The sequence below is a fragment of the Phlebotomus papatasi genome, chromosome 1 (genome assembly GCF_024763615.1).
Source record: "Phlebotomus papatasi isolate M1 chromosome 1, Ppap_2.1, whole genome shotgun sequence".
NCBI classification, from domain to species: domain Eukaryota; kingdom Metazoa; phylum Arthropoda; class Insecta; order Diptera; family Psychodidae; genus Phlebotomus; species Phlebotomus papatasi.
This window is the reverse complement of record NC_077222.1, coordinates 98,167,104-98,181,048: the sequence shown is the minus strand read 5'-3', so window position 1 is coordinate 98,181,048 and position 13,945 is coordinate 98,167,104. Positions and strand designations below refer to the sequence as shown.

Genomic DNA, 13,945 nt, shown 5'->3' with positions numbered 1-13,945 from the left:
CGGCAATTAATGTGAATCATATTAAAATTTTAATGTGCAAGTGTGATAACACAGTTAGGCAACAAACTTTTGGCACTCACTGCATGATTAAGTCGGTTCTGCCGTTTACCTGATGACATCGTTTGGGGTAAGTCGGCGGCAGCGCAACCAAATTTTAATTTGAAGAGAAACAGACGAATTGAATTGTTTACAAAACAAAAGCTATTGTACTTCCGACATAATATTTTGCACCGGAAGAGATTTGATCTCGCAACCGCACTGAGATAGGGATCTCTCCACTCAAGAGTTGACTCTCATACTAGTAATATTACTAAAAAATAATAAATACTTTGTCAGATATTTATAGCATGCACAAAGTCTTCAACATAAATTTATCAGTTGTCCCTAAATTTCATCTATACACTGTCAACATTTCAAGAACTGAATAAAGTGGTATGTGCTGTTGATCCTATAATAGCAATTACCCAGAATATATTTTATTTTAGAAAATAATTCAAATGACACTCGAGGGAAAATTTGTGGTGGAGAAGAGACCCAAATCTCTGTATAAAAGATGTATTATATGTTGGAAATGCATTGGGAAAATGTGTCTATAGATGCGTCAAAAGTCACGGAATTTAAATAAAATTCACTACAAATTTGCAACTTTTTCCAATGGAATTTGCGCTAGCTCAAGAGCCAATACTCACGGCTTCTGGTTTCTTTTTCAGCAAAGGGATTCCACTGTATTTTTCGCCATATGTACAATGAGATATAAAATAAAATAAGCAAATAAATCGTGATAACCCAATTTGAAGCGACAATTTCTGTTAACTTTCTTGTGGTGTTGTGAGAGACAAGTGGGACTTGTGTGAATGATGATTCAATGCAGAGAGTCTTTTGATTATTCTTTGGCGAGTGAGAAGATGTATTTGTGTAGCAACATTATATATAGATATGGTATGGATAGAACCTAACGAAAAAAAAAATGAGCGTCTTTCTCTCTTTCTCTAAACAATATTCCGATAACACAAAATAATACACGAATCAAGGTCAGTATACAGTAAATTCGCGTTGCTCAAACTATAAATAATTCCTCCTTCTTCGACTCTTTTATATGCGGTGAAGTTGCAATTGAGCACCGTTCTTAGGTGATCGACGACGATGCTTTGGAGATCGTTTGTGATCTCCGCACAGAAGTCGCGCTAGTAACCCGGTCAAACAATTGTACAAAAAGGAAATCACCATTTGGAATTATTTCACTTTGATTTTTTTTTTGTGAAAAAGAAACTTATCCCTTATGCATATAGCAATGCCTGTTGTATTTTCTAATCTCTAATGATCGTTCGGCGTTAACATCTTTTCGCACACTCACGATGATCGATCACCAGGCAGCTCGCCTACTTCCCACCGGCCTGTCATTGAGTTGTGCTGTTCAATTAAAAGCATAACTAGGGGGAAGTGTTTGAAATTGAGGGAAATTGATCATTTTTCGGCAATTGATGACACAAATAACAATTGAAGACACGTGTGTGCATATCTAGTTGAGTTATGAGAACACGGCTGAGTAAAACTAGGTTTTCGAAGATCGTCAATTTATACGCGCAATTGTAATTGACGACAAATTATATGCAAATTATCTCAGCACTGTCTTTTGAGTAGCTCACGTCGTCTTTTTCTCCATATACGTTTTTTTTTCTTCTTACTTTATTTTCCTCCAACTGTGTGAGACACGAGTAAGTGATTTTGATTTACGGTTATGTAGCAGTTAATTAATTTAATGGTGTATTAGGTTTGTTGTATACAGTGACACTTGATCAATAAAAATCCCATCGACAATTGGTGATGGTACTTGAACAAAAAAGGGGTATGAATCAATAAAAAGTATGTCTCTGGAGATAGAGAGATGTGAATGGTTTATTTTATGGCCATAGTGCAATTCTTGGCCAATATCCTAGGACGCTAAATTGCTGACAATTCTCTTTTTCACCAATTCCTTTTATTCTCACATTGTCTCCTCTGTGGTCTCTTTTGACACAATAGGGGAATACCATTGGCTTATAAAACCAGTAATGCTAATTATTTTTGCCACTAGTATTTGTCATCAATTTATCCCATAAAAGCCTCCACAGTGGCATGCCGATGGATCTATATATAATATGCAGTTTTTTTTTGTTGAAATCTTTTCGCTTTCAAAGGCCATAAATACGAGCAGGATGGAAGAACCGTGTGGCTATCGACAAGAGATTCAATAAATTAGGAATTAATGGGGTTCGTCGCTTGTGAATTGAAATCTTTCTCTATTTTTAGTTTACTCTTATACCAACAATATTGCTTAAAGATCACAATTTTATGAAAATATGCTTGCCACTGGTATTCTACAATGCACTTTGTATAGGATGTTTTCAGGTTTGAAAAGAAAAGGAAGGAAACAAAGTATTTTTGTAGGACCTTGAAAAGGTAATTCTGGAATATGAAGAGTTCTGTGACATCCAATGATTGGAAAAACATTCCAAAAAAAATAGTCAATATTTCTGCAATGTTTTATGATTATAACGATCTTGAATTTTTCACGCATATCCAACAACTTGATCTTAAGGTCATACTCATTTCCATCCTCTTTAACCACGATCATCATTTAGGGTTTTAGGTTTGATTTGAAAAATTATTTTGCTTAGACAAGCTTAAAGAAAAAAAAAACTAAAATCTCAGTCAGAACCAGCATTTTATATAATCTCTGATCTGAAAAATCTGTCTGGGATTGGGTCTCTTAATCAATCCTAATTTTGCCTTACATCTTCGAAATCACCGATCCGAAAACTTCAATCATGCCACCAGTCAATACAAAGTTTCAACTCAATTATAAACTTCACGGAGATTTATGATCGCGAGAGAGGGGTTTGGCGGAAAAATTTCCCTCCTGGAGTTTACCATTTGGAAAAATATAAAAACTTTTTTTTCTATATTAAAAAAAAACTATCTAAAGCTGAGAGTCATAAAGTATTTTTGCTTTGGATGCGCAAGAAGGAAGGGAATGTTGGAGATTTATATATTATGAAAGAAGAAAAAAAAACTGTTAGAGATGTTGAAGTATCTCAAGTGTAAGAAAATCGTGATTGAAACTCTTTTCTTCGCACTTCCACTTGGAGTGTGATGTAATGCTAAAATAATATAATTTCTCAAATGATCTCCTATTCTCGATCATCACCATCACGCGGAACATACACGTATATGCTATGCTCTTGCAATGATTTATCTCTATTTATTTCACCATCAATGCGCAATCATTATTTTTATACATTTATGATTGCTAATTAATAAATTATTCGTATAGAATAAATCTTTTTTTTTTCTTTATCGGTTTATTTCTCGATCGTTAAGAATACTGGATCACGGTGGTATTTCTTTTCTTTTGATTTTTGCAATCTGGACGCTACCTTAATTACAAAGGAAGAGTTATTTCTTCTGAAAAAAAAAAGATTGAAAAATAATCTCTCAATGAATTCTTTGGATGGATTAGATTAATTATATCAATATAAGAATCTGCGCGGCAAGAGATCATAACATCATAGTGATCTTCATCAAAATGATCTTGCAGTTGGGTAACAGTGAAATGGTTTAGGGTAAAAACGTTAACGTTATTTCTTTTTTTCGGGGGGGGTTTACCAACTCTCGATGGTGTGCACGATTACTGGGTGTTTAGTATTTTATATGTGCAAATTTATTCCTTTCTCTGGCATAAAAGTGATTTTGCTGAGTAATTTGTAAATAAAATTCACATATATATGTACCGTTTTCCCGTTCCCGGGTATACGTATTGCAGTGGAAATTTGCAACAATTTTCCCTCGTGCACTCAAAACAACCATATAACCTTCACTATTGCACTTGCGGGAGAACCGAGGTTGAATATATATTGTGCACTTCTTTTTTTTTGTACTTCTTCTACCTATTACCGATAAATTCACCGACAGCCACTTGTCTTCTCCAATTTCCACAATGCATTTTCTCCGTTCGCTTACATACGCATTGTAATAACCGTTCATTTCTTCTGTTATACACCTGAATGATTGCAAGTAGCGAAAATATTTTCATCATATTGCCATTACCCGAACCCTTTTTTTCGATCACACGGCGCGATCGAGGACTGATTGGTGTAACCGCAAAAACATATTGTAAAACTCAGGGGATCTTGGAAGAGATCTATCTCGTAAGGAATGCCGATATGTCGATCAAGAACATTAAATAATTACACTTTATGGTGGAGTCACCCCTTTTTGGACACTTTCACTAAAACAAAAAGATCGAAACTGGCTGTAATCGCTGTAGTGATAGATGGAAAAACGGTTTTAGTCAGTAAAGAGTAAAGAATAATCATGAGTTCCTTTTTAATCAATCCGAAAATGGCAAGATGATTCACAACTTCTTTATTTTCCCTTTGTCAGGAATATTTCATTATTTAATTAAAATCAAACACCGACCAAATTTAATTCTTATGGCTCTGGTACACCATTTATATCAGGAAAATTTTGTGAAATCAAAATTCGCATCCATTTCTTTCTCAAAAGTGTTTTATAACTCTATCCCATTCTTTGGCACTGAACGCACTGAAAAACGATTTAACTAAATCGAATTTGTTGTGATGTGCTAAAGAAGAAGAAGAAGAATACGAAAGAAAAGGATAGGTATATGATAGGTATATATAAGAAAGAAAGGGATGCGAATTTCGATTTCACGAACTTTTCCTGATCTCAAACGTGGGCCGGAGCCATTGCTGACCATTTTAACCAAAATTACTGCCCAATTTGATGCAACCATGATGAATCAGTAGAACCCGTAGAAAATATCTTGGAATTTATTGGCATTTAGAGCGGTCTTCAGACTAGAGGTTAAGTCCAGTACCCGAAGGTCTCAAAATCTTAAATAGCGAGAAATTTTATTGCTTTTTGAGAACTTAATAGGTTATACATCTTTAATTCTAAATTTAATTTAATTCTAAAGATTTTCCAAAAAATCACGATTAATAATAAATTAGAGCAGTTAAACCATGGCTAAGATTTAGGTCTGAATCTCATATAGGACTACAACAGGAGAAGAAAGACGATTCATCCTGTTTGTTGTTTATAAAATCAGTGGACCCTACTAGGAGAGGGAGAGGTTTATACCTTCAGATTGAAGTATTCCTAAAGTGGCCTTCTGACTAGAGGTTTAGCCCAGTTCTATAAGGTTACAAAATACTAAATACCAAGTAATTTTATTAGTTTTTCGTGATATATTGGACCACTTACCCTTGGTAAAATCTTGTCTGGGAAGAAATTCAAGAACTTAAGTCTGATAGCTTAAGCCTAAGGTCTGAAGCTCGTATAGAGGTCTCTACGCATTGCTAGAAATTTTCGTCAAAAAATAGTTTTTTGTGTTTTCCAAAATTCTAACGTAAAATTATCATACGGCGTGCGTTATGATCAAGTTTTCGATTTTAAAATTTTACGTTCTGTTAAAGAATAAATTGTAGTTTGTGATAATGATCTTTGACTTCGAGGTAGAGAATTTCTTCAACTTTTCTTTAATTTTCAAGATAGATGTAGGGGCCTTTCGAACCCCTTTGTATCCGATACTTATAAATAATTTATAAAGTCTAAAGTAATATCATCCTTTTTTCTCAATTATGACATAAATCTTTAGGCACTTCATTTTTAAATTTAAATCGTATTTTGCGGACTGTATTTTTCACTTTTAAAATTCAGTGTTACTTCGATAGTGTAACCACATTTTTCGGTAATGTTACTGCAGTTTTTGTATCCGTATTTGTTGTACTTATACGAAATTACACGCAAAAGTTTGTTACAGATTTCTAATCACTAAACACAATTTAAAACATTTATAAGCGTTTACACAATTGAAGTTGCACTGTATTAATTTTGTAAGCATCAAAGGCAAGGGATATCAAGCCTAATAAAAAGTGAAGCTTATTTCTCACTTTATTCTTGTATTATCTTGCAGATTTTGCACCTCGACTTAAATAAATTTACTCATAATTCTTGTTGGGAATTATAAATTATACATTTTTAAATTCTTTTTAATGCACAATTTTTAAATAATCGGAAAGATAAGTCAATTCTCTTTAAGGAAAAACTTGCTATTAGGTTCATTTTATCTCTGTTAAATCGTATAGAAAAATGAATCTCTATAGGCCCTTGCATAAAAGTAATTTAAACTTAAAATGTCAATTCCATCAATTCTGAAATTTATCTTTGAACGTTAAATCTTTAAATCGGCCTTAAAAAAATGTTACACATTTTCCAATAAATAATTTTTAATTTTAAAGGTTCAAATTTCTCTAAGTCTCTTCTAAATTTTAAAATAAGTTTAAAATTAGTCGTTGGGGTAAAATGTAACAGATTTCCCAATAACGAAGCTGAAATGAAAATACGATTTCTTTAATATTAAAACCGGTCAGGAGAAGGTGGAGGTCGGGCTATTTTGAGCTGTATAGCTACATAGATATATGATTCTTCCGCATATTTCTAAAGGAAACTTGGTTTTAACTTAATGTAAATTAGCCCCACAAAACAATTTGACTTGTTAGAATATAAGTCGAATAAGTCGATTTTTTGCATAATTCGTTTTTTCACTTTTCGGATACTCCTTGACGCTTCTACCTTCCGGAATATACCGGAATATCTTCTTTTCTATACCGAAAATTTAATTATTCCTAAAGTTATAGGGATTTTAAATCTTAAAAATCCTATACTCAGCATGTGAAATCTCAGCTTGAGATCGCCCTACTGTAAAGTTGGCCATTCGCGACTCATTTGTTTTATATTCTTATCCGTCGAATTGTGGATCTAAATAAAATACTTGTAAGGCCTATCTTCTTTTAGAAATATGCAAAAAAATCGTATATCAATGTGGCCTAAGCACAAAGTAGCTCTATCTCTCCCTACTGAATATTTTAGGGATCATTAGACTTTAACTCAGAATCTTCAATCTCAAATTTTGTCACAAAATTCTTTAAGCTTTTTTTTTAATCTAAGAATTGGGATGAATATTTCGGACTTGAAACACTTGAAGTCACTGACTTTTACACTAAATATTTAGGGTGATTTTATCTGCACATTTAGACTAAGGAACAGACAAAGGCTCAGAAAATTTGCATCAGTTATTAATTTCTGTTCATAAATTTCACAAATTTATCTTTCACTATCTGCACTGTTTAGGGAGCATAAATGTTTCTAGATCTGTAGCGCGATTATTTTTATGGAAAATAGAGTTCTCATTACCCTATGAGCCCTAGGGGAATGGGTTAAAGTTGTGGAATTTTGTTCAGGGTTCTTTTAATAGTTAATTTAAGCTCTTTTCATTTTGTAACACTTTATAGCTCAAGTCAAATTTATATATTTATATTTTTAAATTTGAATATATATCTTCCAATAAATAATTTTATTCAATTAACGTGAAATTCTTAGAAATATCACCTATTTAATGTATGAAAAAGTCCAGGCAAGAAGAATAAAGAAGACAGGCTAAATCTCGTTAAAATTCTATCTTAAAGTAAAATAAGTTGTTTGTTGTCGGTTTTATTGCACATTTCACTTTGAATTTTAAATTTTTGTCTCTGGCACTAACAATTTATGCCCCCTTTATCACAATAAAATGTTGAGTAAATTAGAGCGAAATTTCTGACACATAGAAACACAGAACCAAATTAGCGTTGAATTTTACTGCAATTTGTTATGCAAAATATCGTATTACATTTGTTATTCCTATTTCTTTGACTTTTCTTTTAAATTGTTTTATGTTGCATAAATATGAATTTTATTTGAAATTTTTATTTTATTTATGGTTTTTTTATGTTATTTTATTTTGAAATGCTTCACTGATTGAGAATTTTTGGATTCCAAGGAGTTATTCTTTCTGGTTTTTATGTGAAATGTCTTTCTGTTTGTCTGTTCATTAAAATGAACTATTTTTTATTTTTGAATAGTTTAGAAGTGTCGGAAAGTGGTGCCAAAGTGGCGAAAAGTGGTAAATGCGACAGTATAGTTCTTCCGTTGCATTTGGTGAGATGCTAATTGATAAAATCCAATTGGGGGATTCGGTGTGTGAAGAAATGATGATGGATGACCATGATCGTGAAGTGAATGGCGAGTAAATGGTGTTAACGGAAGAAATTCGGATGGTGTTGGGTTTTGTCGATGGGGCAATGGACATTTGAAAGAATAAATGGTCAAGAAGATCACAAAAGAAACGATCAATTCAACAATGAAAAGAATTTGTATCAAGGAAGCACAACACACAGCACTTATTTCTTCTTTTTTTTTTATTCCTATTTAGAATTTTTGGCCTCAAGACGCGACCCCAGAGGTGTTATTTAGAAGAAAAAAAAAAGAAGATGAAAAAAGAAAAACCATATAATCCACCTTTCGCGAAACGAATCGGCGCAGGTTGTTCGCCTACAACCAGTTCTTTTTTTCATGTTGATTTTTATTGATTGCTGCGGATGGGTAGGCATTTGTGGATTTGTGTATGGCACCAAGAAGAATGGACATAGATTTTTTTTTTTTTTGAAAGGGGGAAATGGCCAAAAATTTTAGCACCATACAAAATTTTTCGGTAGTGTCTTCCGCAGTGGTTCTTAAATTCCATTTATTTGGGATGTTTGTGTCGAGAGAATGTGTGGATAGGAAGAGGAAAAATTGTGTATAAGAGATGAAATGGTTATAGAGACAATCGTTAATCTCCTCCAGGGAGAGATGAGACGAGAAAAGATATCGTTGAAGAAAAACATGTTTCTCCACACATTTTTAAAATTCTGTCTTACCTGTTTTTCTGTGCGCAGATTTCCGTTTGACGCTTAACTGTTTTACTGGTAATTCGTTATTTATAAATCGACACCCTGAATCCTAGCCACGAACACGGGTTATGGGGAGATAGATTGAGAAAATAATCTATGCACCTGATCTGCAAATCCTTCCTGATGGGGATACCCAGAGGGGTTTTAGGGTGTCTCTTATTTTTTTTTAAATTAAATGTCACTTGCTATGTCCAGGTTAAGAGTCACTTTAGCATTGTTGGCTATCGACACACACCAAACAATTTTCTTTTTGTTTTTTTTTCTTTCCTTAGAAAATCCAACTTTATTTCCTTAAGCACTTGATCACCTTATTTTTGTTTGATTCTATTTGGGATATACGCGTTGATCCCGATCGAGAATAAACTCTTGATGGGTGATGTACCGTAGAGTGAAAGAACTTGAGGTTCCCGAATGCCAAGAAATAAAAACAGGTAGTGTCTATGAGAAGATGTTGGCAGAGAATGAAACACAGAGTGAAATGTTCACTGTGCTAAACTTCTTTGAGATGGTGAAGATCTGGTGCGATCTTGACCGTTCTAAGGTCGTCTTGAAACTAAAGAGTGTGCAATGGTAGTAAGTTGTTATATAAGTTCTGGCCTTCTTCGCCACTCATCATATGGTTATTCCATTGAATACCTGTGTATTCCCGAGAGTGGTTCACTTCTGCGCAGTGTTGCCGATGACGAAGACGATGGGTACGACCGAGACGACCGAACCACTGATGACGATGATGATGGTTGCACCATGCATTCGGGATAGTATGAGGTTTTGTTTGAGTGAAAACCGTAGTTGCGATCATCGGTGTCTCATTCTTTTGCATTGGGGTGATGGCTGTGTGCAAGTTGGGGAAAAGAATATATGGATTAAAAGCTAAAGAATAGGAGAGATGGGTTCATCGTTCGGGGAGAGCCATGGCACACACACAACAGTTTCACTCCTATGATCCCACTGTACATATTTGCTCTTGGACCGAAAATGACGTAAATTCTCACACTATCACTTGAAGTAAAAAAAAAAAAATTAACTCACGAAATGAGGTGCGAGAGAGGACTGAGATAAATAACCTCTTGGGGCATCTTTTTTTTTTCTTCTTATTCCTCGTTACCTTTTAACAGCTAATATGACACAGGTGAAATAATTTTTTGGGGGACAATTTCACTTGCCACAACGATTAATGGCTGGAGGTGTAATGACACTTAAGCAACATGTGTCATTATGCTATCCCAAAGGGGGAGAAAATATGCTGTATGGAGAGAAACCTCCCACAGATTTACTTCTTATACATCCTAATTATCAAGTCAAAGGCGTTGGGGTTTTGCATAATCTCACCGTCATCATTATGTGTACATTTTATGGCTCATCAGCGCACTCTATTCCCCGGCCACAATGGCAGAATTCCGGCTTTTATGCTGGTATTTTATGGCTAGAGAAAGATTCTAAAGATTATTTGCTGGAAAAAGAGAAAGAGAAGAATTGCGAATATTGGTTGCCTCCGCCTAGGTTAACCATCGGTACTATCATCATCAACGCATCAGATTTTCCACTGCTACCCATTTCCAGGGCTTGTGTATGCACATATTTTAGACGATGTGTTGAGTCGGGCATCAATGTCTCTATAATTCATCATATTAGCCATTTATTTTAAACGGTCCATCACACAGGGTTGTCTATTTCCATTCCCCCCCTATGACTTTTGCAAGTTCACTGTGCAGAAATTAAAGCTGAATCGTACAGATCTTCTGGCACGAGATAAATAACTTTCAACCATTGGAATATTTATTGTCTCAAAGATTCTTAAATTCACCATTAGAAGATGGCGCTAAGGTTTATTTTATGTACCGGGAAATGGTACGCTTAATTAGCAACAATGGCTATCAATGTCATTCTTAAATGAAATGTCAGATTAATGATCATACATAGATGCAATATATCTATTTATATCTATCTCTTTTTCTGCTCTTGCACCTATTAGTATTTGAATTGACATCAGAGATGTCTCTCGGAGCGGCACTGATTTCTCCTAATGTTCCTAGTGGAGCGTTCTTAGTGTTGGCCTGTGAGCTATCCCATTGGGAATGGTGTCGTAGAGAGGATTAGTATTAAGTATTAAGAGTTAGTTTACGTTGGATCGCCGTAGGCTAGCCACTGGCGAAGTATCTCGACCATTTCTTCAGTGGACAAGCATCCCTATAATGCCTATAAATTTCTTTAAGTTTTGTCCTCTGAATTCGAATATCTGATTAAAAAATTGCAGTGTTTGGTGCTACCCCGTATTTGGTGGTGCCACTAGTTTCCCCTAGAACTGTTTGAAGCCAATTCACAAATTGATCAGAAACTCAGCTTGCACTTCTCAGAACAAGACCCCATTTAGACAGATATATAGTATATTTATCCCTCTTTACGAGGCTCAGAGTCTTGTACACAAGGCTCGCCTCAATTTTGACATATATCGTGTAACGGTCACGAGTACAGAGAAATTCCCATACGCATTTGTATGTGAAAGTAAGAAATTGGCTTCAATTTTGAAAGGCCACTCACCGGGGACTGTCGTAGGGAATAGATCGTTAGGGAGGAACGTTGAGGGCTTTGGAGAACCTCTGGCGGTCAATACGCTTATCCACGCGATTGTCTTAAAGGTTCCACTCTTACGGCTTCTCTGACGAATCTAATCTAAGTTTGAGCGCAGGGAACCAGCGAAAATTTTAACTGCAGTTAATTTAGTTTCTCTATTGGAAAGATGGGAATGTGTCTCGGGTTAAGAAAAAAAACGGTGTGTTGTACGAGGTATTTTTCACATTGTTTCAAACAACGCGACGTTCTTTACAATTTAACCTTCTTCGTTTAAAACATTGAATGAGGTTCTCATTTGAGTATCGCATTATTTATAACGCTTAGAAGAGAGCTAAGAAAGCTAAGAAAGATATCCAGCTATTGTAAAGAGGCGTCAACCTTAGGTGAGGCCTATTGTAGCAAGAATTGCTACGGGTTCACACCAGAACATACTGGAGCACCCTTGATCGCTAGCCTCCCGGAATTGAACTCCATTGCCCATTCCAAGATAGCCACGAATCCAGCGTCCCTCCCACTTCACTGGTGAAGACCGACTGAGGAGCCGATTCGATTGTGCCTTCGGAATAACTCGTAGAGTACTCACAATCCCATCTATAGAGGAACTATAGCGATATCGTAACCTGAAGTTAGCCGTCGTTATAGCACCCCTCAAAGTTACTAACCCAGCTGAACAGTGATTGGTACTGTTGGCTTAGAAGAGTCTTCGTCAGGACGGGCTTTCTCCCTCCTACTCCTCCAGGCTCTGCAGTCCTACTACACTATGACTAGCTGACAGAGGTAAATTCAAGATCATGCATGGGATCGTCTTGAAATCGACCTCGAACATCTTTCAGTAGTGACGGAAGATCAACAGCTGCAGATTATAAACTGAATGTCCTAAGTCCGCGACCCCGAAAAAGATGAGCTGTTAAAAATGACTGAATGAAATGAACTATACAATGAACTGAATAGATAGTAACTGATTTTGACAGGTTTTGCTCAAGTATTTATAGTACCTAAAAAATGAAGAAATCCTGGAATATCATCATTGCATCATCAGTCTCTTCAATCGGTTATCCCTATTGAGGAGGTGGGCTTATGAAATCCAGTTCAGTTTATCGATTCTCCGCCACTTCAAGAAGATGCTCAGGGTGGATCTCAAGGCGCTCGAAGGGAAGATCCTGAATTTGTTCAGCCACCTCGTCCTGGATCTGCCTCGAGGTCGAGGTCTCCTCACAATTGCTTGCATAGCTTTTCTGGTGAATCTTTTTCTATCGAAGTTGTAATCTCTCAACCCGAAGTAGCAACTTCTCGAATCTTAGTTCCTCGTGAACCTCTTAACCGCCTGGAAATAACCTTATCTCGCTAGCTTATATTCGTGATCTTATACTTTCGATCATTAGCCAGATCTCGTGCCCATAGGTACGAAAAAGGATGAACACAGCTTTGAAAAGCGATAATTTAACCAAACGACTAAGTTCTGCCCAAGAGCTATCGAAAGCATAAACTCGATATCCTTAAACGTGTGCTCGCTAGACTTAAGCCCAGATATAGATAATCGGAAGTTGGCAAATTATTCGCTGCTGAATTTGACCTACGATTTCTTTTCTACAATTACCCAATGTTTAGGTCCTACATTGGAACTTCCTCAAATATCGAATTTGATTAGGAAAAAATGGGTCATCAGTTGATCCATAATACAGGTCAAAGTTAGTATTCCTCAGTATGAACTACATTTAGAACCTTTTGGATGGGCCAAACTTTGGAATTATATCAGGCGGACTATCATCCGTTAGAACAAGAGTTTTCTTGAAAAATCCCAATAACCGATTGTCTTTCAAACAAAAAAGAATTAGGAACTTCTGCATTCATTTCGAAACTTCATCAAAGATCAAATTTGATTAAGGCAAAAGAAAAAAACGGGTTATCAGCTTTAATGACCGATTGAGACAAATGCATTAAAAACGTTCTCATAAGAAAATAGCGTTCAAACTGAAAAATACAACAAAAAGTACTATTCTTTGATGAAAAAGGCTTTTGAATCATTTTGAAAAATCACAAACTGCTAGGAATTTAATCTAATCATTATTACTAAGCTTATGTCGTAGGTGTATCTAGCACATTACTTTTATATTTTTAGTTTTGTATTTTTTTTAATTCATTGAACGCCTTGTAGGTCTTGTAGGGTGCCGTTTCTCATTTAGCTCTTTCTAATTACCGATTTTCCCAGAAATATAATTCTCAGTTGACTATTAAATTCCTTATCCCCGACAGAGCCCTACAACATATTATAATTAATTAATACCTTCTAAGTCATGATAGCAATATCTGCGAAATTTTGCATACTAATCACAAGCATGAAGATCCCTACTGTTGCATTTGTGAGCATGAAGATGTACAATCCGATAGTATCAAGTGTGCAATGGCGGGAGGTATAAGTAAGGGCAGAAATGCAAGAATGAATAGGAGAATCTGGTGAAGATACACAAATATAGAGTCCAAAGTGATTAAGAGGTTGATTTATGTGTGTCCCTTTTGCTGTGGCGCTTCTTATGCTTAGTTAA

At 35.5% G+C, this 13,945-nt stretch overlaps 2 protein-coding genes across 6 annotated transcripts in view; one reads left to right on the top strand and one right to left on the bottom strand.

The window, feature by feature from the left end:
- The window catches only part of LOC129809955 (uncharacterized), a 76,736-nt gene extending 66,772 nt beyond the window's left edge, over positions 1-9,964 (bottom strand). The window contains exon 1 of the mRNA XM_055860130.1: positions 8,799-9,964. The gene's annotated coding sequence lies outside the window, so the exon portion shown is untranslated. The remainder of the gene's footprint in view (positions 1-8,798) is intronic.
- LOC129809959 (autophagy-related protein 16-1) overlaps positions 1-13,945 on the top strand; it is a 315,540-nt gene that overhangs the window by 76,749 nt on the left and 224,846 nt on the right. The gene's annotated exons all lie outside the window — the stretch shown is intronic.